The following is a 26,731-nucleotide window of genomic DNA, read 5'->3' on the forward strand; positions in this document are numbered from 1 at the left end:
CCACCACCCCAACCTACATTTATTACACATCAGCATTAGGGTTGGACAGTGTTGTTTCTCCTCACCAAATTTACTGTAAGCAGGAGTGTCCTTGCTTAGTAAATACTGGGAGTTGAAGTTCACATGTCTTAAAGTTGCCAATGTTGGGCAGCCCTGCTGTCAGGTTTGTATGTGTTTGAATTTTATCTCACCTTTATTATATTTTAATAAATAAGTCAAGATGGCAAACATATGTAATAATAACCCTTCTGTCTTCTATTGTTTTCGAACAATTCTGTGAGTTGGGATGGGCTGAGAGAGAGTGACTGGCCCCAGGTCACCCAATTGTCTTTCATGCCTAAGGCAAGAGTATAGCTCCCAGTAGAGGTAGTCCTTGACTTTGAGCCCAAAATTTCTATTGTTAAGTGGGACATTTGTTAAGTGAATTTTGCCTCATTTTATGTCTTTTCTTGCCTCAGTTGTTAAGTAAATCACTGCAGTTGATAAATTAGTAATCTGGTTGCTAAGTGAATCTGGTTTCTCCATTGACTTTGCTTGTCAGAAAGTCACAAAAGATTATCACATGACCCTGGGACACTGCAACCGCCATAAATATGAACCAGTTGCCAAGCACCTGAATTTTGATCACATCATCATGGGGATGCTGCAAAGGTCGTAACTGTGAAAAATGGTCAAAAGTCACGTTTTTCAGTGCTGTTGTAACTTTGAAAGGTCACTAAATGAACAATTGTAAGTAGGGGACTACCTGTAGTCTTCTGGTTTCTAGGCTAACACCTTAATCACTACACCAAATTAGCTATCAGGGCAACAGTTGATTGATTCCCCTCTTTCTTTTGCTTCCTATCTAGAGTCACTTTCTATGATGGGATGTCTATTGATTCCTAAGAAAATGGAAGAGGAAACAGAACTGTGGCAAAGGAGGCACATCCACCCTAGGAAAGGTGAAAGTGTGAGAAAGAGACTCAGAGCAACTCTGCCTTAACTATGCCAAATATAAGTATAGTGGGGAAATTGCAAGTATAATTATTGTCTTTCATGCCTAAGGCAAGAGTATAGCTCCCAGTACAGGTAGTCCTTGACTTACAATCACAATTGAGCCCAAAGTATAAATTGCAAATATAAGTATAGTGGGAACGAGCTTTCAAGATGCTGTAGCATTACCCTACTAGCAATGAAGAACTTTCCAGAAATCCAGGTGGTTCTTGTTTCCTGAAATCTGAGAACCTTAAAAATCTGCCTAAGTGATTGGCAGAATTGATCTGAATACAAAGCAAAGAAGGCCAGATAAGAAGCTCTCAGAGTTTTTATGTTCAGATATCTTCCTCCCCGCTGTTCTTCCTCTTGCATCCAGCACACATACACATTAAACAGCGGAATTCCTGCCTGACAACTCTTTTGAGTTCAATATTCCAGGATAAAGAGAAAAACAGCAGGTGTCCAGTCGACAGTAGAAGCCAAAATAGCCACAGAAATGCTAGTCAAGTAGGTCTCAGCAGTTCACTGCCCTTCACTGCCTCACCATGGTTCATTCCTCTACCGATCACATCGGAAGTTTCAGTTCCAAATTAGAAAGTCTAAATATGACTCTAGATTGGGGGATGAGATGGAAGCAACATCCTGAGGATTTGTCCTTCAAAAACTACTACATTGTTTACAAGCAAAATATAAATCTGCTAGTTGCTTTATCAACATAATCAAGAAGAAAGTCAGTTACCTCATGTTTCTTGTATCAAAGTGTGTGTATGTTAATAATGTCTAAGGCATAAAAAGAAAAGGAGAATTCGTAAGTACATAAGAATTAAGCTACACCATTTCAGTACAGCATTGTTTTTACAGTAGTTAAAGAGAAGCAACCTGGAATTAAGAAGAAATGTCCTAACAGGGAGAACAATTAATCATTGGAACGGTTTGCCTTCAGAAGTTGTGGGTGCTTCAACGCTGGAGGTTTTTAAGAAGAGACTGGACAGCCGTTTTTCTGAAATGGTAGAAGGTCTTCTGCCTGAGCACAAGGTTGGACTAGAAGACCTCCAAAGTCCTTCCGTCTCTATTCTGAATTTGAAATTGAAGAAACATTGCAGGTTATGACCACAATAGTACTTTCTTAGTCATACTCTCCAAACTAATATTTAGAAACATATTGCTTTTGATGACAGAACTGACATACAACCACCAAGATTAAATTAGTCCATGCCTCATTTATAACTGTCCAAGTTGGTCACCATTACATTCTAGTAGCAAATGCAATTGCCCATAGCCCGCAGCTGTAAAAAAATGGTGGCATGTGCAACCACTAGCTGCCCCATAAACTTTCTAAAGCTCAGTTGGCTAGCAGAGAACACATCACTCATCTGTCAGCTAACAGCAGGAAGAAGTCAGTAATACCCAGCAAGGTCAGGGAAGAAAAATCTCACTTCTTTCCCTCCTAGCGATTTGCTTTGATTCTTGCAGTGTGGCAAGAATCGAAGGTTTCCTCTACTGATGTATTTGTTAACCCTGATTTTAAGAACATCCCACAACTGAGTGCTTTACATTTCAGAAAGTAAAGGAGAGAGGGAGGGAGAGAAAAAGAATTGAATGTGCATTAAAAAGAACCACACAAAAAAGCAAACCAAATCTTACAAGGGATCACCATCACCCTGTCCCAAACCGGGAAAAATAATCAGATTTCCAATGTCTATCAGAGTGTCACCGGGATGGGAACCATGCAGATCATTTTGTTTGCAGCTACTATATGTGTAATTTACAGGTACCACTATCTAACCACTTTTCGTTACTTTGGGACAAAATAGCTGTTTCAGTCTTTGAGATGGGGGAGTTAATTTGCTGCTGAGTTGAAAAGTTGGAGGAGTCCTGTATGTCTATGGAGATTCTCAATCATCCAAGTCATGATTGTCCCAAAGGTATTTTTTTCCAAAAGGCAACTGGACTTTCTTGGGTTTATTTCCTATAAAAACATTTCACTTCTCATCCGAGAAGCTTCTACAATTCTAACAGCTTGTGCAATAATTAGAACCGAAGAAGTTTCTTGGATGAGAAGTGAAACATTTTCAAAGGGGAAAAAAAACCCCAAGAAAGTCCAGTTGCCTTTTAGATAAGGCATAGTTGGAAGAAGTCCTATACTTTCATCTAGCTTGAACCCATGCAGCTTCAGTGGATATGAAAATGGCACGTTCATCTTCTTCTGATTATGCATGCTTCTCCCTTTTTTTCTATATAAAGAGTCCGAAATATTTTCACCATTTCTTTCTTGGGTGTTAGTCCAGTGCCTGAACATTCTAATTGCCATTTTCTACCAAAGGCACAATATAATTTCTGCCTTATAGTGAATACAACTATGGGTTAAATTCCAAGCCTGGTTGCATCCAAAATTTCTGAAACTATTTTCTAATCAGGAAATATAGAGTGGTTTCCTTACTGCAGTAATCTACTGCCTTCCGCTGATACTTGAAAACTACTGCTTGGATCTTATTGCAATAATTAAGTATCAAATATCTGCCCTCATCCTCTTGTATCTGTAATTGGATGATAGCATTTGCAGGTATCAATTTCATATTATGTGTGTGTAGTGTGTGTGTGTGTGTGTGTGCACGCACCCCCCCCCCAACAGAAATATAGGGAGGGGGGAGAGGGACAGAGAATCACAGAGTTACCTTAATGTTAATATGGCCATCAATAAATTTTATAAATAAATAATTCAACCCACTGATAATGTTGCTAATAATCTATGGCATTTCAAAATGCACAAGAAATTTAATATTACCTTGGTTGAAAAACACATTAAAAATAGTTTAAAGTCTATCCCTTTGTGTAGACAAGTCCAGTTTCTGGTTGCTACTGCAGTTTCAACTAGGCTTGCACACCTGAAAATCAACTCTTCTTTCTGAGGATGGGAGATCTTGACAACTAGATAGTAGTGTGTATAGTTTCTGTAAGAGACAGAAAACTTTACTCCCAATATTATATTTGTCATTATTCTCTGAAATAACAAAGAACTGGAGGGAATAATAGGATAAAAAAGCAACACGAATTGTACATGGGTAACTGCTCAAGAACAGGATTGATTATTGTGAAAATGATTATATTTATGTTTTGGTTTTTTTTTTCCACAGTGGTTGCCCCAGTTGCTTTGGTACAAATCCCTATTCTGCTCTGACATCTTACTGCTCATGTGGTTTTTATTCCATATGAAGATTGTTTGGGTGGATGACACATAAAATGGTTGACAAAATGTCTCCTTCATATCCTTGTTTTGGAACACCACACACAGAGGCCACGTCTTAATCTATTCAGTGAGGACAACATACATACATACATACACACAAACACATTCATACATAAATACACTTTTTTTGTGCCTCCAAGTCAGTGTTGGCTCCTGGCAACCATCTAGGCAAGTCCTTCCAGATAATTGACAGTCTGGTGGAGTCATCTCTTCTATTCATGCTTTCTGGTCTTTTTTCAATCTCTATGGCTTCTCTGATAATTCTGTGGCTGGGGTTTTCTATAGTGGCTAGGGTTTTGGTGCCATTGAAGTCAATGCTATGACCTGTGCCTTTCATGTGTTGGACTAGTGAGGAAGTGTGTTCCAGCTTTCTTACTGCATTTTTGTGTTCATCCAGGTGGGTACTTATTCCTCTATTGGTCTGTCCGATGTATGTGGCAGGACATGATGCGCAGGGGACTTCATATATGCCTTGGTTTTCCAGGTCAATTTTATCTTTGGGGTTTCTTAGGATGGCTGCTATTTTTCTGTCTGTTTTGAAGGCAGTCTTGATGTGATGCCTGTGTAGTATCTTACTGATTTTGTCTGTAGTGCCTCTTATGTAGGGCAGGACAGCTGTTCCATAGGTCTGTTCATCTTCTAGGTCTTTATTATGTCTCAGTGTGTTTTTGTGGATCAGGCCTGTGATTTTGCTTTTGTGGAAGCCATTGGCTGTCAGTACTTTGGTCAGGGTGCATAGTTCAGTCTTTATATGTGTCTTGTCTGCCAGGTGTTTGGTTCTGGCAATTAGCGTTTTGCCCATGGAGTTTATCTGTGCTGGGTGGTGGTTGGATTGGGCATTAAGGTAGAGGTTGGTGTGTGTTTTCTTCTGGTATATGGTATGTCCTAGTGTGCCATCTGTTTTTTGGTAGATTAGTACATCTAGGAATGGTAGTTGTTTGTTTGTTTCCGTTTCCATGGTGAATTTGATTTTGGGGTGTGTGCTGTTTAGGTGTGTTGGGAAATTGTTTAGGTTTTCTTTTCCATGGTGCCAAATAACAAATGTGTCATCAATGTATCTTAACTATAGTTTGGGTTTGTGGGTGGCATTTGCCAGGGCTCTGGATTCGAATTCTTCCATGAACAGGTTTGCAATAACGGGTGACAGTGGTGATCCCATGGGGGCTCCTTCAATTTGCTTGTATCTTTGTATATGAAATATGTGTTGGTTAAACAGTGTTCTGCTAGTTCCATGAGGTGTTTGGGTGGTTGGTATTTGTATCTGATTATTTCTAGGGTTTCTTTTATCAGAACTTGAGTTAATAGTGAAACCATGTCGAAACTTACAAGCAGATCTTTTTGTTCCACAAATAGATCTTTGATCATTTCTAAGAAGTGGTATGAGTTTTGTACATGTGAAGCTGCTGCTTCAGCATGGGTCTGTAGCTGTTTTGCTAGGTATTTGGCTAGGTTTTGTAGTGGTGCTCCTCTGGAGCTGACTATGGGTCTCAGAGGTATGCCTTCTTTGTGTATTTTGGGGAGGCCGTATAGTTTGGGGCATCTGGAAGATTTTTCTCTTGGGATGATCGTCTGTTGAATCTCTGCTCATGTTGCTCGTTATGATTTTCTTCTTGGTTATTTTTTCCAGATATGTGGTCCGTGTTTATGGTTTGTATGTGGAGTCTTGGAGTAGGTCTGTCAGTTTTGTTTTGTAGTCTTTTCTGTCCATTACTACTGTGGCATTACCTTTATCTGCTGGAAGTATGCTTGTGCATAGGATGTTAGTGACTTGGTGTCTTATTCTATCAGCTTCAACTGTGTTTAATTTAGTTAGGCTGGATTCCACTCAGCATATGATGGGTTCTGTGGGGATTTTTTTGGGTGCTATAGCATAGTTGAATCCTTTGGTTAGGACATCTGTTTCTGTTTTGGTGAGTTCTTTATTGGAAACATTGCATACTAATTGTTTCAGGTGTTGTGAGTTGTTGGGGGCTTTCTTATCATGTTCTAATTTCATTAGTTTCTTCAGGAGTTTGTCATTTTTGTAAGTGGTTTCAGTTTCAGCTCTCCGAGTTGTGAGTTGTTTGATCTTGTCCCAAAGTAGAGGGTGGATTTTGTTGCTCAATTCCAGGTGTCTTTGTTTAACTGGTCAAGTTGGAATCTTTTTCTGTGGAGCTCATTCCTGAGTAGAGCCATTTCAGTTCTTTTCAGGATACGTTTGGTAGCTGCTGTGCTGTGATGAAATGCTAATTTGAAGCAGGTCAGTGTTGCATTGTTGTCTCTGCAGCTGCTTAGGAATTTGAGGTCACATAGTATTCCTGCTCTTTTAACTTCCAGTTTCTCATAGGTTTTGGTCCGGCTGTTTATTTCCTCCCCATAGAGTCTGATATTTGTTTTCTTAAGTTTTCACGGGTATTTATATGTATGGTATTCAGCTTTGTTCGGGTATTTTCCCAAGTCATTATAGTTGTGCTTTTAAAGTTGTAGTGATGTTTCGGCAGAATCTCATCTGCCATCATCAGGCTTGTGTATTGGGTTCGTCTGTGTGTCAGGCTTTCACAGTCGTTTCTGTTTTAAATTTGGTGCTAGTCTCCTGCTTTGTTAGAATGTTTTTTCTTCATCCTGATTGGTTGGGAGTCTTGGTCTGTGTTTATTGGTCTTGAAGTTTGCTGTGTTCTGCTTGATTGGTGTTTCTTCTGTCTGTTTTGTAGCGTTTTTTGGTCTTGATTGGCTGGCAACATTGTGTTGCACAACAACACCTGAAACAATTAGTATACAATGTTTCCAACAGAGAACTCACCAAAACAGAAACAGATGTCCTAACCAAAGGATTCAACTATGCTATAGCACCTAAAAAAATCCCCACAGAATCCATTATATGCGGAGTGGAAACCAGCCTAACTAAATTAAATACAGATGAAGCTTCTGTTTTTAAAATATATTTTTATTGTTAGAATAATAGAATACAAATAACAAGGGGCTGAGGTTCTAGACTAGATAGTAAAGTAGAAATAACTACTACCATAAGTATAAATGAAATATACATAAAAACACTCTAGAACACATTCTTCTGTTCTGGTTATTTCCCTAACTTCTAACAGCAACCTAAATATTTATACTTTACAGGTGTCCTTGACTTATGGTCAAAATTAAGCCCAAAATTTCCACTGCTAAGTGAGACAGTTGTTAAAAGTGAATTTTGCCCCATTTTACAACCTTTCTTGCCACAGTTGTTAAGTGAGTCACTGCAGTTAAGTTACTAGCATGGTCATTAAGTTAGTAATCAATCCCCATTGATTTTGCTCGTCAGAAGGCAGCAAAAGGTAATCAAATTACTTCAGGACACTGTAACCATCATAAATACGGCCCAGTTGTTAAGCACCCAAATACTGATTATGTGACCATGGGAATGCTGCAAAGGTTGTACATTAACTGTGAAAAACAGTCATAAGTCACTTTTTACAGTGCTGTTGTAACTTTGAATGGTCACTAAATGAATGGTTATGAGTCAAGGACTACCTGTTTAAGGAACTATAAAAAATATTGCCAGTACCTAACTAAATCCTTATCTATAAATTATAACTGGTCTCATCACTTACTTTCCAAAAAAACCCTATACTCCAAATATATAAATTTTTTCTGCTATGTAACATTTTATATAGACATACAGTACATATGGTACGTACATACATACAAGATAGGCTTACTCTTGGGCACACATTTTTGGGGGGGAAAGCAAAAAGAACGAAGAAGAATGAAGAAGAAAGCTTAGAATGTTAACAACTGGTTCTAGTGAAATGGTAGAATCCCACCCCTGCTCTACAGTAATCAGAAACAAGCCAACCTATATTTAGGATTGCTCGGTATCTGCTCATCAACTTTAATTTTATGAATTATGAAACACTAGAATTTATAGTTAAGCTATATTCATTTAGTACTGCAGCTATGGAGAGTTAATTATGCCAACTGAACAATGCATGCCCCATTGATTTTATTTTTTTGGATTCTTTTAATTAAAAAAAAATGAGACATGAGCATGCCACAAAAAAAAGCAATAGCCTCAAGCACAATCTTTATTTCTAAAAATGCTTTCTGATCTCCACATGCCCCAAAGATATATTTAGGAAATAAAATGCTTTCTGTCAGAAATCCAACAGATAAATTGAAGTTTTGTAACGGGTCAAATTTACTAAGGCAGCCACTTTGGGAACATTCCCACATGATGTCAACATCCTATTTGTATCCATATGGGCCCCAAATGATCTTTACCTCATTAAATGATGTCTATGGAAATTTTCAAACATCCAGGTCATGGGTGTCAAATTCGATCGCGTCACGTGACATAGCGAGACGTATTGCGACTTTTTTGCCTTTGCAGAACAGGGGTGGGCATGGCCTGTGCGTGACACATCCGGCCTGCGGGCCTTCAAGTTTGACACCCCTGATCCAGGGCATAGTTTTCCCAAAGGAGCTTTTTCTAAAAGGCAACTGGACTTTCTTGGTATTGTAAAATTAATCTGTCTTACTCTTTCATTGAGTTGCTTTTTGGAAAAAACACCTTTGAGTTTACTAAATGATCCATTCTTCTAATCCCGCAGTTCTCTCATCTTCTTATTGAGCAAAATTTCCTTGTGTTTACCATTATATTTCTCTCATGACTACACATCCCTGCAACTTTCTCTTGCTAGATTCCACTTTCCATCATCCTTAGATGATATTTGCTGATGGACAAGATTAAAGAGGAAAACAACCCTGAAGGACTAACACAATTTTAAAAAGTTACCCAATTCATATCTACATATCTCCCACTATGCTAAAATATTGCTTTAACTATTGTTTATTGAACAAACCAGAATCAGTTTGTAAATGAATAGAGTCATGATTTGTCTGGTGAATTCTTGGCTTGTTTACTTCTTAACAACTCGATATCTAGGGAATAATTTTTCCTGTTTTTCAACAAAGAAAGCACTCTGGAAATTACAAACATGTCAAGCTTAATGTGTATAAGTGAGTAAAGTCCAAGTCCTTGAGCTCATTATTGAACAACTCTTTTGTGAGTTTGTGTAGATAGGCATATAACAGGACCTGCTATGGGTTCGTCACCCACAAGTAAAATCAGACTAACCTTTACTTCATTTTTCACAGAGTTTACTCAGCTTAATAGATTGAAGAAATAATATGGCAATAGTATACATTAACTTCTGCAAAGCACTTGACAAAGTCTGGCATATTAATAAAACACTAGCATATTAGCTCAATGATACCATTTGTCAAATGGTTTAATAAGTGGCTAAATGGCCATACCCAGAGAATATTAAATGCTTCTATATCAATTTATAGAATATTATCAAGTGGAGAACCATATAGCTCTGAACTGGGCTCTGTGCTGTTAATCATGAAGGAAAAGGGGATGATAAAGTGATTTATCTATTTGCAGATAACACAATATTCTGAAATTCTCTTTTAGAAGAGAAACATGAGTTTTTTTAAAGATCTAGAAAAAGACGATTGAAAAAGTTCTGCATGTGAGTAGGAAAAAACAAAGTACAGGATAGGGGAGACTTGGTTTGATAGCATTACAAGTGAAAAGGATCTGGGCATTCTAGTAGATCACAAATTGAACACGAGCCAACAATGTGATACAGCTGCTAAAAAGGCAAATGTTGCTTTGTAACGTATTAATAGAAGCATAAAATCCAGATGATGGTAAATAATTTTTCCACTCTATTCTGTCCTGGGCATGTCCCATTTATGGTATTCCAAATATTATGCTGGCATTGCAATCTAAAAGGAGACTCAAAAACTAAAGCAAATTCTAGAAGGGAATTCACAACTCACGCAGCAGCATTGTTATTTGAATGAATCACAGAGCACCCAGAACTGAATGAGCCCCTGCATTACAAACCAGTTGTAGCTTCTGGATGGTCTTCAAGCCCAGCCCAATGTAGATATGCTGCAGTAATTCAATGGGAGATGAATATGGCATGAGTGGCTATCAGCAAACAATAAAATAGGCAACCAGCAGAGTGAGTTACTGCAACTTAGAGTCTCCTTGCAAGCATTCTAGCTATTGCATTTTATGTCAGTAGAAGTTTCCTGATATTGTCTTTAAGGGAAGTCTCAAGTAAAATGAATTACAACAACTTCTCTTTCCAAAATGACAAACCTGATACCCTATTTCATTTCATTTTGTTATTTTCAGAACATTTATCCCACCAAGATTGTTTAGAATTCTGTCTTCCAGGTATTAGATCTCCATTCAAACTTAACGGCCCCCACCCCTTCATCCAAATCATTAATGAAAATACTGAAGAGCTGAGGACCCACGTCTAATCCTTGTGAATACAGCACCTTTTTCCTATTACACTATTTATAGGAATGCCAACTACGTATCTACCAAAATATTTCCAGTCTACAACACAATCCTATCAACAGTTCCAAGAAGGCTCCATACCCATTTGCATCACTCAGGTGACCCTGATGACACAGATAAACCTCCAAGTTGCCTTAATGACTCACTAAAAGTATGCAAATGACCAGCTGTTGCAAGGATTATACATCCTTCCATTCCCCACCATCCAGTCAGAGCTGAAGAAGCCTCTTGGATGAGAAGGAACATGTCTTCAAAGAAAAACCAGAAAGTCCAGTTGCCTCTTGAAAAAGCACCTTTGGGATAACTATGGCTTGGATGACTGAGAATCTCCATAGATATATGTTTGCCAAAAGTTAAACATATACCATATATTTTCTATAAATTCATGACCTCATGATTGGTGAACAAAATCTCCAGACTGAAAGCTCCTAAATACCAATTACTGAAAGGGACAGTCCTTATAAGCCTCCAAACCAACACAGGGGTGGATATTTTTATGAACCACATTAGATGAATCCTTGGCCTGATCCAGCAAGGCATTTGGGAATGTATGGGTTTGCACATATTTAAATGTGTATCTTCCTGAGATTGTAATGCAACTGGGAAGGCAGAGCTGCTTTAAGGAATGGCAGAAAATATTATGTAAGTACTACCTGCTGGCTCAGTGGCTAAGACACTGAGCTTGTCCATCAGAAAGCTCGGCAATTCAGTGGTTCGAATCCCTAGCACCGCGTAAGAGAGTGCTCCTGTTACTTGTCCCAGCTTCTGCCAATCTAGCAGTTCAAAAGCATATAATAATGCAAGTAGAAAAAATAAGGACCACTTTGATGGGATGGTAACAGCGTTCCATGCACCTTCACAGTTTAGTCCTGCTGGCCACATGACCATGGAGACTGGCTCTTTGGCTTTATAACAGAGATGAACACCGCCCCCTAGAGCCAGAAACAACTAGCACATATGTGCAAGATGAACCTTTACCTTTATGTACTCCAAAGCAGCCTTTTGCAGTTGAATACAAAGCACTGCAAGCCCTATCCCTGATGATGATAGTTCTATTTTTGGTTGAGATGTGTAAAATGACAGCAAAATAGTGGCATTTTCCATTTTGAAGAAAAGTTACAACAGGCCCATAAGCCGAAAATGATCACTTTATCTTCACAATCTGACTGGAGCAAGAGTTATTCCTATATATATCCACAACAGTATGCTGGTGGGTGTGAATTTCACAGATTGCTTGTTGGCAGACTATTTACTCTCAATTCATTGTATGCCAAGTTATTCTTATGTGAACAAGCAGGCTGGGAAAGGGAACTTCAGCTATTCTGGCATAGAATATTTTAGCTCCTCTGTTCAGATCTCCTTCCCTGCTATGTCATCCCAACTGTTCAAATTTCTGTCAACATCTTTTTTACATCTGTTCCTTCACTTTTATGTCACTACTCTTACTAATCAGCCAGGTCAACACATTGTCAGTGATGATTCTCCAGGTCTTCAGGAACTACAGTATTTATCAAAGATAAAAAAAGATAAATTGGGTTACTTTGAGAAATGCCCCCTTGACTTCCAACCTGCAGGTTTTATCATTCTAATAATGAGACTGATGTTACGTACAACAATATTTCATATACATACATACATACATACATACATACATACATACATACATATATGTTTTCTTAAGTTTTTGCGGGTACTTACATGTATGGTATTCAGCTTTGTTCGGGTATTTTCCCACGTCATTATAGTTGTGCTTTTAAAGTTGTAGCAACGTTTCGGCAGAATCTCATCTGCCATCATCAGGCTTCTGTATTGTGTTCGTCTGTGAGTCAGACTTTCACAGCCGTTTCTGTTTTAAATTTGGGGCTGGCCTACTGCTGTGCCAAAATGGTTTTTTCTTTATCCTGATTGGTTGGGAGTCTTGGTCTGTGTTTATTGGTCTTGGAGTTTGCTGTGTTCTGCTTGATTGGTGTTTCTAATATCTTCTGTCTGTTTTGTGGCTTTTTTTGTCTTGATTGGCTGGCAACATTGTGTTCCTGTATTGGAGGCTTTTAGTGCAGCTTGGCTTCAAGTAAATGGACGGCTATCATTTGTTAGGAAGCTAGGTTTCATCTGGGTGCCTGGTTGGGGTGTGTTTGAGCTGGAGGTATCAGGGGGGATCTGTTTGTGCCCAGATGTTTGCCTGACTAGTGGTGTGGAGATTTTTTTGTTTGTGAGCGCAGGCTTCCAAATAATTGACAGTCTGGTGGAATCATCTCTTCTATTCATGCTTTCAGGTCTTTTTTCAATCTCTATGGCTTCTCTGATAATTCTGTGGCTGGGGTTTTCTACAGTGGCTAGGGTTTCGGTGCCGTTGAAGTTGATGCTATGACCTGTGGCTTTCATGTGTTGGTCCAACACATGTCCAACACATGAAAGCTTTTACTCGAAGCCAAGCTGCACTAAAAGCCTCCAATACAGGAACACAATGTTGCCAGCCAATCAAGACACAAAAAAAGCCACAAAACAGACAGAAGATATTAGAAACACCAATCAAGCAGAACACAGCAAACTCCAAGACCAATACAGACCAAGACTCCCAACCAATCAGGATGAAGAAAAAACCATTCTGGCACAGCAGTAGGCTAGCCCCAAATTTAAAACTGAAACAACTGTAAAAGTCTGACTCACAGACGAACACAATACAGAAGCCTGATGATGGCAGATGAGATTCTGCCGAAACATTGCTACAACTTTAAAAGCACAACTATAATGACGTGGGAAAATACCCGAACAAAGCTGAATAACATGTATGTATGTATGTATGTATGTATGTATGTATGTAAATATGGCATGAACATTAAGACATTAGCAATGAGGAGTTGGCTCTTGGAGGCAACAAATCTGCAGAGCTATAAGAAGAAAAAGGCAACTTTATATTTTAAACAGAAGGTCAGGGCCAAAGTAGATGAATAATACTGATTCACAATTGAACTTCTTTCTGCTCAGGGATGGGATTCTAACAGTTCGCACCTATTCGCTAGAACTGGTTGTTAACGTTCTAGGCAGTTCGGAGAACCGGTTGTTAGAAGAAATTACTGGCCTAATCCTGTAAGGAAGGAAGGAAACATTCTGGCATTGCCTCTCTGTTAATTTCTAGAACCATTTTTGGCAGGACTAGACTTCCTGTCTCAGGAACGTCTGCGGAGTTTTTTTCTCCTTCTTTTCTGGTACTTTGCTTGTGTGACCATTCAAAGTTACAATGACACTGAAAAAAGTGACTTATGACCGTTTTTCACACTTACGACTGTTGCAGCATCCCCACAGTCATGAGTGGCCAGGCGAGGAGATGCATGCCTTGATGTGATGATGAGTTGGCCACACCCAGCCAATAACATGACCACCAAGCCATGTCCACCCAGTCACATGCCCACCAAGCCATGCCCACCACCTAAGCCATTCCTACAAAACCGGTTGTTAAAAAATTTGAATCCCACCCCTGCTTCTGCTACACATTTTTGGTAAATAGCAGCCATCTTGGGGCAATTATTCTGGATTTTGGAATTATTTTGACAAATAATCAGAGGAAGAAAATAAAGACCAGCAACAACAAAAACTGCTTCTCACCAATGCCGATTGTTAAATCGCTACAATATTGTATTGTATTATATTGCATTGTACTATATTGCATTGCATTCAAAGCTAAAAGATTTGGGAGATGACATTTGGCAACATTTTGGAAAATTGCACATTACCCTATTCCTGACCTAGAAATCATTATTCCTTTGAAATTAAAGCAAGAACTTTAATTTATCCCTGACATCATTTTGTGTGTGTATCTAGAACTGACTGTAAAAGCCCTCTGCTAAACTCAAGTGCTTACTTTAATCCTAGAATTTATTTTCTGAAGATACACTCAAATAAGCCTTTTGGGGTAGTGCTATTTATCTTAATCTCTATTAATAATTACAATTTCTATATTGCACTTTGATGTATTGAAATTTCTTTATACCAGTCCTGTAGAAGCTAGCTTATTTTTATTAGCTCAATACTAACTCTTTTTTATTATCTTCTTAGATTGTCAAGAGTTCAAGAAGTGTATTAGCCAGTAATGCAATGCTGCCAATTATCCCCACAAAGGGAGAAAGGGATTAATCTGCAAAAGAGCTTTTTTAGAACAGTCTTAAAATGCAACCCATTCTTATCACAGACTGCATATTATTGAGGTAATTCCCCGTTAGGAGAATGAGCGCATACAGGGAGACGTATTTGAGAGTAGTGTTTGAATAATACACACACAGTACACAGATACATTGTACAGTAAATGTAGGTTTTTACTTCCAGACAGTTTAAGCAAAGTTCAAGATAAGCAGTCCAAAAGTCATTCACAGGTAAATCAGTCAGTTTTTCAATCCAGGGATAATCCAAATATCAAAGTCCAGTGTCAAAAAACAGTTCAGTAACAGACTTACATTAAATCCAGTAATATCAGTCAATTAGGAAAAATGGAGCAACGGCAATACTTTCCAACAGAAGGAAACAGAGATACACTCACACTCTCTTCTGAGACTCAGATTAAACAACCCAGGTTTCTGGCTCCATCTTATGGCCGTTTGAGAAACCACACCCAATTGCATGCTCTTGCATTCCCTTAAAGATATAGTACTGAAATGTTTATCCTGGTTTATATATTTCTAACCCAAATACCTGTTAGGTGACTTATATTCCTAACACATATCACGTGAAATCATGGGAAAGAGTAGAGTGGTATAATGAATCTAGATGATAGCAGGTCACAATATATAAGAAGAGGAAAAACACATGGAAAATACTATGGAGATTCTCAGTTTTCCAGGTCATGGTTGTCCCAATAGTGCTTTTTCAAGAGGCAGCTGGACTTTCTGAAGATCCTTCTTGGATGAGAAGCAAAATGTCTTCAAAGAAAAACCAGAAAGTCCAGCTGCCTCTTGAAAAAATATCTTTGCAACATGGAAAACACATTTATGAACGAGGGAGGAATGTTCCCATATCCATATAAGGGGCGCACAGAAGCAGCAGCAGCAGCAGCAAAAATCCCTCTAACATGCCCCACCACAAACATCAGAGTGATAGCACCCACATAATCTCATCTCCCATGATCCCTTCTCCACCCATCTGCAACTATACCAGAAGGTGCCTCCAAAAAAATGGGGAAGAAAGTTCCCACACTCTCTTGACATTTTACATGGCAGGTAGAAAAAACGGCACTGATGCTGCAGATTCAACTTGAGCTGTTCTCTGTGAGTACATTTTGGGGTGGTTTTTCCTTGCTTTTCTTTTTGTGTGCCCTTACGTTTGTCACAATTCTCGGCAATCTCTAAATCCCTGCAGTTTTCTTGGCAACATTTTCGGAAGTGGTTTGCCTTTGCCTTCTTTCTAGGGTTGAGAAAGTGACTAACCCAAAATCTCCCAGCTGGCTTCATGCCTAAGGCAGGATTAGACCTTAAAAGTTTCCAAGTTTCTAATCCAGTGCTTTTAATCATAACACCAATCTGGCTCTTTTTTTTTTTTTTTCTTATGAGGATTCTTCTTTTTAAGATTTTCTGTTTTAGTCTGTTGTATGCTTATCCAGAGTTACACAAACAAGCTGGGATGAATTTCTGGTGACTACAAGAAAAAAAATCCATACTGCCATATGGAAGTAGTATGCCTCTATCTTCTTCTGGGATACAACATGAAAATAGCATAAAATAAAGAACATTTTATAGCTTTGTAATTTAAAAAAAACCCCAGCAAAACATTGTGCTGATATTCAATAATCAAGTTATATAATCTTAAAAGTTAGGGCTGTGACCAGAAACTAATAATGATGGTAAGAAAATCTTCATATATTTTTTTAAACAGAAAATTGACATCACTGTTTGATGATTGACTTTTAGAACAACCTTACATATATATGATTGTCCTGGAGGAGGCCACCCAATTTTTCTGTCATCTCTTAGAATCTTCATAGGGTCGATGAGAAAGGGAAAGTTTTCCGATGAGAAAAAGATCTTATTAATTTCATCTGAAAGAAGAATGTTAACTGTCCTATCTTAACTCAGATGTTTGGGTCCCCTTTTTGTACTGAAAAGGTATGTATGCATGCATGTATGTATGTATGTATTATTACAATAATAACAACTAATACAAACTGAACTTGGGGCAAGAGAATAAAGAAAAAAATATGTAATACAGAAAAAAGATTAAGAATGTGTGTGTGCATGTGTGTGTATCTTCCAACCTTAATCACAACACATATAAACGAATTTAACAACTCCACCTAAGTTTCAACTGTCAGCTTAATAGAGCTGTCAGAGCCAAACTGGATCTTCAGAGGCTTTGATGAAGACAGGAAGATAGAAGTAGGAGAGAGAAGCCTTGAAATTAGATTAATAAACTGTAAGGAACAAAAATTTTCACTGTACACACTCTTTATCACAAAAACCCTTCCCTTCTGAGGGAACACTAAAGTCTGGAGTATAATAAGGCAGAAGATACACAGCTTAAATTTAACCACACAATAAGCTAATTAAAAAACCAAATCTGCAGTCTGAAAATCCAATCAAAAGCCACCAAGCCGATCTCTCCCTTCAAAAAATATTGTCACTTGCAAGTTCACGTCTGATTAAGATACTGGAAACAAGGCAGATCTGAGTGCTCACTCTCATAACTCTGTTTCCACCACTAAACACCCTTCTCTTTCATCGCTTAACTTGCATTTCTGCATATTTGTTCGTAAATCAGTTCTGTGACTTTATTTATTTATTAATTAAATTTATTTGCTGCCCATCTTGCCGTGGGGCTACTTTGCGTATAATAAAATGGGGGGGAGGGGAGAATGATTAAAAAACGTAAACAGAACAACAAAGGAATAAAACAATAAAAATAAACAATCGAGGTACAACAATATGAAATTAAAATGATGGGCGGAGGAGGAGCAGGAAGCACCGGGTGGAGGTATGGTCAGCTAATTAGCCCAGTGGCCACCTCCAGTGATATACTCCCGTTAGGTTTCCAGGCCAACTGGCAGAGCAAGTCTTCTTGTCCTTGTGGAAGGATAGGAGGGTAGGGCGAAACCTCTCCCCAGAGGGGCGGAGTTACAGCAGAGAAGACTTTGCTGGAAATCAACCACAGGTAAAGCATAAGTAATGCATTGAAAAAGAACACTCCTTCAAATCAGACAACTGCAAGAGCTCATCATCAAATTTACTTAGCCCTAATAGGCTACTATACAATACTGGCTTCTTTTAGAATCTTTTTCAACTTCCTGACTAAACACTCAGTTCTGGTTTCCATCTGAACCTTAACAACTGGGCCCAATCCTGATGACTACATTTTTTAGCCTCAGTCAAGGTTAGTTTTTCTACTGCCCTTACATTAAGGTCAAGTAACATATGCCTTGACTTTAGTCTTCTAATCAGGTTCTTTCTTGATCATATGAGCAAATCCTAATGGAGAAGGACTGACTGATCATATGCCATCTAAACAGAATTTATATTAGAGGGAAAAATCATAGTGCTGCTTGCATAACAATATACGCTCCTGGGACATTCATTCCTCTGTTTGGAAAGGGGAAAAAATCATTATCTCTCTGAAAGAAAGTGACAATCAAAACAGATAGCATATTTTGTAAAACTCCACGTTTCCTTTCATTGCATTCAAAATTGAGCACTGTTGGCCAGATCCTATATGTCCAGGAAAGCAAAGGCACGTTGACTTAAATACCTTGATTTAATCAACACTGAGATGAATATGCCTGGTTTCTCAACTAGCTTGACAATGCTGGAGTGCTCATTCTGCTTAAATGAGAATGCATAAGCAGAAAAGAGAATGCACAAAAGGAAAAAAAATCTTATAGTAAGAGCAATTAATCAGTGCAATAGCTTACTTCCTGGGGTTGTAGATGCTCCCTCACTGGAGTTTTTCAAGAATACACTGGACAACCATTTGATTGGGATGATATAAGGCTCCTGTCTTGAATAGGGGGCTGGAAGACTTCTGAGGTCCTTTCCAGCCCTATGATTCTGTGAAAATAAAACTAGCAAGGGCAGGCACTCTACAATATTGACTGGCTTCCCATTCATATCAAAACTACCATCATGTGGCCATTCACCAGAGAGAAAGACAGTCCTAATAGTGGGTGGAGACAAATACAGAGATCAGCCTCACAGGGGCAGACAAATCCTTGGTGTTCCAAAGTATCTCCTTGTCTGAAGCCAGAGATCTCCAAACTTGGCAACTTTAAGACTTGTGGACTTCAACTCCCAGAATTCCTCAGCCGGCTGAGGAATTCTGGGAGTTGAAGTCCACAAGTCTTAAAGTTGCCAAGTTTGGGGATCCCTGTCTTAAGCCAACATGAATAACTTTTATGATAAAAAAGATGAGACTTGCTACACAGATATTGGAAAACAGAGAAATTTTATCGCTGTTAAGGGTGCCTCTGAAATATTATTGAAGGCAGGAAGACTTTTATCATCTCACCTTTCTCCAAATTTAGAGAAAGTACTCTTAAACAACACAGATCCTTGCCACACCTTCCTGAAATAACTTTAACTAAAGTATTGGGTTGAAAAGTATTGGATCCTGCCAGCAATAACAGCCCAGAAATATCCCTTAATTTTGTTGACTCATGTTTTTCTTCATATTATTTGATGATGTTTATGTTTGTGAAAGAATGGGAATGCTGAGGACAAATCACACCCAACTATTGAACCAATGTAAGCAAATACAAAATAGGTTGGGGGAGAGAACTGAGAAAGCTCAGTTCATAAATCCTTGAAGGTTAGAAACTACCAGGTGTGGGAATCTCCAGCAGGGAGAATTAGGGGTGGCAGGGTCAGAATGATGCAACCCTGTCCCCTTTTGTATATGTCAGAAGTCTCCAAACTTGGCAACTTTAAGACTTGTGGACTGCAACATAGCTGGCTGGAGAATTCTGGGAATTGAAGTCCAGAAGTCTTAAAGTTGCCAAGTTTGGGGACCCCGGTATATGCATTGTGATATCACATGCAAATATGAAAGGGGCGGAGTTTGCCATATAATGATCTTGTTACTTGATGAAAGGAGTATGATCTGGCTGTTGACCAGTCACTCCCTCATTTTACAATAAGAGTTTTCACTTGCACTGAAACCACAAATCATATTGCTTTGGCTACTTCCATACAGCACTTCAATCCTATTTAAAATTCTGTCCTACTTTTAAAATGCAGCATTCCTTTAATCCACACCTTGTTTGCAATCAAAGATTTTTTTTCTTTATTCCTTAATCTGTGAAACCAAACTACATAGTCTGAAAATAATCATCTTTCTAGGACTCCTTCTACACCAGATGCAGCACTAGTTGCAAACCAGTTGAAAGTGTAGCATGAAATCAATTGCTTTCACATGAATTTTCTTCTGTATAAAGTTGGCCCATATAATTACATCACTGTTTGTACTTATACGATGTACTGTAGACTTTCAAGACAAATGAACATTCCCCTCTCCATTTCTTCTGACAAAACAAGAGAAACTTCTTTGAGGGCTACATCAACTCATCTTCATTTCATTGTTGATGACAACAGTCATGGCAGGCAAAAGTACAATGTCTTATCTTTCTCTATCCGAAAGAATATATTAGTAGTCTATAAATAGGGCGGCATTTTCCCAATATCGTCTTGCAAACAGATTGTATATGGTGATGGTAAAATAAATAAATAAAAATGAAATAAATCTTCATATAATACTCTGCCCCAATCAGGCATTTACCAGTTCAGTTGTACATGAACACGGGAGGGAAAGAGGGCACATATATGTATAATGGAAACAAAACCAAAACAACCAGCATGCTGGAATCTGTGATGCCAATATTTTCGGACGGTAAAAGATTGTCAAATATTGGTGGGTATAAGATTGTCAAATATTAACTTAAAATATTAAATTTGGAGCAGATCCAATTTTCCATTTCGTAATTACGTTTTATTATTAAGATAACGTATGAGCTGTTTAAACTAACGGTAAGACCCTCATTTGTTACACTGGATTTTCTTTCGTATTCAGCAACTATTCCCTTTCTTGACACAAAGAATAAATCCGTTTCTCCCAAGGAAGCTTTTAAATTGATTTTGTTATTACTTCATATATAACTTTAGTCTCCAACAATAAATTATTCTGTCTCAGATAAAAGCTTCTATTGCAGTTGACTTCTAAAGGAGATACGATGAACGGAAGATAGTTCTGCAGAGCCGATGACTGCAGCAAAGACAAAGGAACCAGTCTAGTCTCTTGGAACCCTTGTGGATAAGGAGAGGGCAGGAGATTGTCTATATGGGCTCTGGACGGCTACTTTTTCCAAGGAGACGGCAGGACAGCAATTTTCCATAGGTTTGAGTGATGGAAGATAACAGAATTCATAAACATTTTAAAGCACACTAAATTCACAAACCTCACTTTCTAATTACCTTTGCAAATTGCTTATTAAGATTTTTTAAGCTATTAGACCTTTAGAATGATAAGTTTGAAGAGGCTTCATTGGGTGAAGTTATCTTCAACTGTGAACAAAAGACAAAATCAAATATAAGCTTAAGAACTTAAAGAATCTGAAATAAAGAGCAAAAAGCTAAATAAGACTTTGATCTTGGAAAGTTATAAACAGACTATGGGACCAGATAAATTTGAATACTGAAACTTTTACATTCAAATTCTGTAGTTAATTATAAAGAACAAGAGCTTCTTGTGGGCAATAGATCTGTTTTGGTTTTTGGAAGACATAACAGACATAAATAATTTCATGATTTATAAATTGGACTCTAGTGAAGAATAAAGATTTAGTTTTTAGTCTGCCTATCAAATGCAAAATTTTATGCAAGCCTATCAAATACAAAATGATATAACAATGTGAATACTGAAGGAGATCCTTAAAGAATGGAGTGAAAAATTAGTAGCCACCTTAACCAACTACGACAGTAGTCACGTCCAAAAGGCGTTATTGAAGAAATGACAGATTTAGAATAAATTTTATCTGACAAGTTAAACAATAGATGTACTACTAACAACCCAAGATAATGACTTAGAAAAGAATACTTCACTGGATCTATAAAAAAAATTGGCTGACTCAGATGCCAGCAAGATGGAGGTGGGATACTGGTATGGACTGGTACTATTAAAGGTGAGTTAGTTGGACCTTTTTTGGTTGAAGATGGATTCAAATTCAACTCCCAAACCTACTGAAAAGAAGGGTGGCTATGTTGGTCATGATTTTTTTTGTGTGATATGTCAGAAATGTTTATTTGTACATTTCAAGTTGTTTGTTTATTATTCTCACTTTAACAGATGCAAATAAATGAGTGAGATGGGCAAATTTTCATTTTTCATTTAGTTGCATAATAATTCTGCATACTAACAATTGACCAATAATTGTGCACACATATATTCTCCAAAACCTCACTTTTACTTTCTTAAATGTTCAGGTTTGAGGTTTATTAACATTTTGGATTGACCAAGAGCGCTGTAGTTGTTCAATAATGAAATTAATCCTCCAAAATACAACTTGCCTAATAATTGTGCAGAGTGTAGAAGCATGTCTAATGACTCCGGGCAATTAACCTGATGCTACAGCCAAGGTCATACTTCATAGTCTCAGCAACAGCACCTGATAGCTCCATTGTGCCTTCCAATGCCAGTTACATCAAATCATGTATACAAAATATTAGCTAACACTTCAGGCACAAAAGATTGGCTTTAAACATTAAATATTGGCAATATTGCTACAGCTGTAGAAATGTAGTTCATTTCATGGCATTTGTACAATTCATTCACCTCAACTATTATATTGAAGGAAATAAAAATAAAGGTGCAACTCTATTTTTATCTGTTTCTAAAGATGTGTATCAGAATGGGTGGGAAGGTGCTCTTGACTAAATCAGCAGTGTTGTAAGAAAAGCAGGCATTTATTTTCTCCCTAAACCATAGAAAGAATGAAAACAGGCCCACTGAAGCTGCCATCTTCCCCATGGGGAGAGTTGCTAATGCTTTCCCTCTAACTGCTAAGGAATAGCAGTTTAAGGAAAAGCAATCTAGGGTACTGAGTCCCTTTATTCAGCTAATTTTAATTCACAGTATTTAATGAGATAATGCTACAATTTCTTAAGATGTCTAGTGCAACTATGTCAACTGCAAAATACAAGTGTGCCCAATTTTGCCCTGAAAAACGAATATATAGATCTCAAAGGCCTGATGGAATACAGTATCTATCCCGTGCTAGATCATAATGCTGTGGTTCAATCATCACACTAAAGTACAGCCAATTATAAAATGCATGAGCAAGAACATGTTGCAACAAGCTCCCTCTCCTTCTTACCAAGGAAGAAAACATTCAGATTATTTTGCATCCCTGTAAACCACATGTTACTGTTTCATATGGGCTTGGAAATGCAGTGAAGATAACCTACAGTTATTTTAAATAGGGTAGACTTAATAACATGGGTTTTTCAAAACAAAACATAGCTAGCCCTAATTATAGTTGCAGAATGCAGAGAACAAACAAATGCAAGAGGAAAGAGGGTGAAACAAGAGTCCAAGGTTTACTGTCACCCTCCCGAACCCTCTCTAGGATTGAGTGCAGGGTCTGCATTTTAAAACGCCTGCATGGGATAAACTCGTTCACAAACTTGAGGTCAAGGATGGTTCGCCATCCTCCCTGATGCTTTTGGGACCACAAAGATCTGAGAGTAAAAGCCAAGCCCTCACTGAGCCACTGGAACCAGTTGAATGGCCCTTGTGTCCATCAGGTGTTGGATGGCTGATTCCATAAGGGCCCATTTCAAACTATCCCGAGATATGGGACAGTTCACAAAAAAATTTGGGGGTGGCGAGAGGAACTCTAGCTGCAAATCCGACCTCACCATACTGAGTACTCAGGTGTCCGATGTTGACTCCTCCCATCTGGAGGCAAAGAATGCCAAACGACCTCCGACTGGGGGGAAAACAGATTGTTACTTGGAGCGTCAGAATGAATGACCTCCTCCACGAAAGGGCCGTTTACGCATATTCTGTTGTTGTCTGCCAGATGCTCTTGGTGTGGGGGGTACACCCTCTGGGGTCGGGAAAAATGAGTATTAGGCTCGGCCCAAAAAAAAGAAGGACAGAAGTAAGGAGCTGGGCGGTAGTCTGCTCTCTTTCCTGTCAAAGAAAGAACCTTCCTCTTGTTCTTGGCTTCGATGAGGTAAGGTTCTAGGGTGTCGCCGAAGAGCTTGTCACCTGTACAGGGAGCCAAAGCCAGCTTCCATCTTTGGCAAGATTCAGACTGCCAATTTCGCAGCCACAAGAGCCGTCTTGCAGCCACCGAGGAGGCTATGGTCCTGGAGGCGAACTTTGCCGAATTGAGAGTGGCCTCTGCCGTGAATTCCGCTGCTGCGATAATCTTGTTCAGATCCTGATGCAATCTGAAATCTGTTGGTGGTAGCCAATCTTGTAGTCGATGGAACCAGCGGAGTGAAACTCTTGTGGAAAACAATGCTGCAGTCGAGGCCCGGACAGCCCAAGCTGCAGCCTAGTGAGTGCGCTTGAGCATCTGCTTGGATCGTTTGTCCTCGGCCTTGAGTACATCCTCTGGATCTGTGGGAGTGCCCGAAGAGGAAAACGAGGCTACAACTGAAGCATCAACAGAGGGCACAGCAAGAGCACTTGCCAAGGAGGGACCGACATTATAGAATTGCCTATCGTGAGATGAGGGGCAAGGCCCTGCAGCAGGGGAGGCACACTGCTCTTTAACCAGGTTGAGAAACAACAGAGAGGGGAGAACCTTCGTATAGACTATTGGCTTGAAGAAGAGGGAGTCCCTGTGAACAGAAGGATCCCCCTGTGGTTCAGGTGTCACCTCCTCAGGAGTCAACTGGGCAGTGACCAGAACCTTGTGATGGTTTAAGGAGTGATTTAAATAAAGAAGGTTTAAAGACCACAGCCGAGGGAGGTTGTTCAGGCCAAAAATCCTCCTCATCTGATAATTTTTGGTCTCTGATCTCTCCTTCTTCTTGCTCAGACCCTGAGGAGTGACTGCGATCGGAGGGGTTGGTATAATCCCTCTCCTCATAATCTCCCCACTTTGAGTGGGTAAAAGGGCCACTATACTCCTGATGTCGGGGAAACCCCTCTGCTGAGGAGGAATGCCTTGGGAGTAGGCCGGAAATAGAGCCATAGTGGGGACAAAGGGCGAAGAAGCTGTTGAAATCTTTCTGCTAGGCCCTGCCTGATGGCTACAGATACCATATCTTGTATCTCATCAGGTCTGCTACCCATGGGTGGGTCAGCTGGGCGAAGGCCGGCAGCCAGGGGTGTAAAGGTAGCCTCAGGCCTAGGCCTCAAGCTACCCTGGATGATCTGTTGCTGAGGGGCACCCCAAGGGGCCTGTTTAAAATTGGGCCCAGATCTGCTTAAATCCTGGGGGCAGAATTGTTCCTCAATTATTTCAGAGGACCAAGATGGGAGCTGGCTGGTGGAGGTAGCTACTCCCCCCCACTGGAGGCACCCTCTGGGCAAACCTGTAATTCCCCAGGAGGGGGAGCTTTTTGCAATTGCCCTCTCATTTGCTCCAGGGTCTTTGCAAACTGCCTCTCCAAGGCAGCATGCCTCCTCTTTTCAGCCCTGAGTTCGGCCTTGGATATCTTCTTGGGCGCCAGGGCCTTAGCCCTGATCTTTGCAGCAACCTCTCTTTGTGCAGATTGGGTTCGTCTGGAGGGGTATGGGGGAAAGGAATCAAAGTATCTTTATTCTGTATGGTTATTCCAACCAACCCTTTGATTATACAGTGATCTTCCTCTGTTGAGTTTAGCACAGATGATGTCAAGGAAAGTAAAGGATTTTTAAAAATTACTCTCCTCATCAGAAGGCTAGCTATTATTTTTTCCCCATCTCTTATCAATTAAATACAGTGACAAAAGTGTCACCACTCACAGTAATTCTAAAAAACTGCAGGAACGTCTAAGATGGTTTTCTTCCATAAGGAAGCACTAAATGTGCATTTTTCATTTTTGTGCCTTAAATGTGTAGAATCTATATTTTTAAATTTACCTCTGTACTGCTAGATTTGGCATCCATACAAAATTTCGTGCTTACATAACTTTACCTTTTGTTTCTCTGAATTTGATTATAATGAGCTCCAAACATGCACATACAATATATAGTAATGATCTTTTTTTCAGAGTGTCCATATTTCATTTATTTTTCTATTTTACAATTATCATGTTTTTGCCTGTCTTACGGAAATGTAAAAGCACACAGTCTGTACTGGAAGAGTTCCACATTCAAAAGGCCTCCACTTCAAATGTGAAAAAAAGGAATGTGTTCTGAGATTACAACAGGATCAGGACACTTCCTATGAAGTCAAAGCAGCAATTTTTAGTTCGAAACAGGAAATTTCTAGAACCAAATGCTTTGCATTCAAAACATTTTGCACATCTCTGCAGAAGTAACTCCAGGAAACAATAATTACAAATAAAATATGGAGAAAAAAAGAAAGCATGCGAATAAGTAACACACAGCCAATAAAAACCAGAAATGAAAGTATAACAAAAGAGAACATTGCCAGTAGAGAAAAAAGAAACTTAAAAGTTAAAATAAACCTAAGGTTGATCTGGCCAGGAAATAGTCACCACTAGAAATACCAGAATTCTATCAATATAGACTATAATCAACAATTTTTTTTAATTAAAGTTTTATTTGGGTTTTCACACACACAAAAACCATAATACAAGTAAAACATCTTTTTTGAAAATAGCATGGTCTCGGGTTACATTTCTTTATACAGATACAAACTCAATTTCATGCTCATTTTTGTGTTCTATTCCATATCTTATTACTATTTTGCATTTACTATATAGTTTTTCCCCTCTTAATTTTCTCAATTTTATTTTGATTATCTCATCTCAATTCAAATCATTATATTTAAATTTTTGTCTGTCCTGTTTCAATTTCATATTATCTTTTCTCATTAAACAAATTTTCTCCTGTAGTTACTAATTGGAGTATGACACCTTTATATCTTTTAATTTTATTCATTCAACTCTTATTTAAACTTCAATATATACCTTAAGGTTGTAACATTCAATATAATACATAATACATAACTTCCAATCAAATTCTGCTTGGTACATTCTTATAATACATGCTATATTCTTTAAAAAAAA

General features: G+C 38.7%; 1 protein-coding gene across 2 annotated transcripts in view; it reads right to left on the bottom strand.

The window, feature by feature from the left end:
- Positions 1-26,731, bottom strand: part of NCKIPSD (NCK interacting protein with SH3 domain) — a 107,867-nt gene that overhangs the window by 72,674 nt on the left and 8,462 nt on the right. The window contains exon 1 of one of the 2 annotated variants that reach the window (XM_087954711.1): positions 21,011-21,099. The exons of the other annotated variant lie outside the window; for it this stretch is intronic. The gene's annotated coding sequence lies outside the window, so the exon portion shown is untranslated. Of the gene's footprint in view, positions 1-21,010; positions 21,100-26,731 lie in introns of those variants that run through there. 2 annotated transcript variants of the gene reach the window in all.

This window comes from Notechis scutatus, chromosome 2 (genome assembly GCF_049901735.1).
Source record: "Notechis scutatus isolate UNSWTSFEM ecotype Mainland chromosome 2, rNotScu1.2, whole genome shotgun sequence".
In the NCBI taxonomy this organism is placed as follows: Eukaryota; Metazoa; Chordata; class Lepidosauria; order Squamata; family Elapidae; genus Notechis; species Notechis scutatus.